Source organism: Myotis davidii, unplaced genomic scaffold, assembly GCF_000327345.1.
Source record: "Myotis davidii unplaced genomic scaffold, ASM32734v1 scaffold235, whole genome shotgun sequence".
Lineage (NCBI taxonomy): Eukaryota > Metazoa > Chordata > Mammalia > Chiroptera > Vespertilionidae > Myotis > Myotis davidii.
Genome location: NW_006287462.1, coordinates 1,204,960 through 1,206,025, shown reverse-complemented (window position 1 = coordinate 1,206,025; position 1,066 = coordinate 1,204,960).

The following is a 1,066-nucleotide window of genomic DNA, read 5'->3' as shown; positions in this document are numbered from 1 at the left end:
CCTCCTCCTTTACTCTCCACCCAGCTCCAGCCCCCTCCCACCCCCACTGGCCTTCACCACACTGTTGTCTGTGTCCATGGACTAAGCATATATGTTCTTTGGATTATATTTTATTTAAAGTTGTCTTAACTCTGAAAGATTTCAGGCAACAATTATATTAGAATAGCACCAGTGTACATGCTAAACAGATTTTATGACAATTAATATGCCCAAATTGCTATCCTATATAATAAAAGCATAATATGCTAAGTGTCAGACTATTCATTCAACTGTTTGTTCGACCTTCCCACCAGCTGTTATGATGCACATTGACCACCAGGGGGCAAACGCTCCAACCAATAGGGTAGGTTAGCTTGCTGCCAGAATCTGGCTGAGCAGGACTAGGTGAGATGGGCTGGACATGCCCTGGAGCCCTCCCATGGTCCCTCCCTGGCAGGCCGACCCCATCAGCCCCAATTGGAACTGAGTGAGACAATCCTGATGGGCCATGATCAGCAGACAGGCTAAGGGACCCCACTGGTGCATGAATTTGTGCACCAGGCCTCTAGAGTGTGTGTGTGTGTGTGTGTAGATATATATGTAGATATATATATCTACACACACACACACACACACACACACACGCACACACACACACACACACACACAAATGTTACAGGTATAGTTGAAACCAGTACTGCATTCTTATTCACTCACTAGAGGCCTGGTGCATGAAATTCATGCACAGGGGGATGTCCCTCAACCCAGCCTGCACCCTCTCCAATCTGAGATCCCTCATGGAATGTCCAACTGCTGGTTTAGGCCCGATCCCACTAAACTGGCAGTTGGACATTCCTCTCACAATCTGGGACTGCTGGCTCCTAACCGCTCTCCTGCTTGCCTGCCTGATTGCCTCTAACTGCTTCTGCCTGCCAGCCCATTCACCCCCTAACCACTCCCCTGCAGGCCCAATTGTCGCCTAACTGCTCCCCTGCCAGCCTGGTCGTCCCCAACTGCCCTCCCCTGCAGGCCATCTTGTGGTAGCCATCTTGTGACGACATCGCATGAGGGCATCGTGCAACGCCAT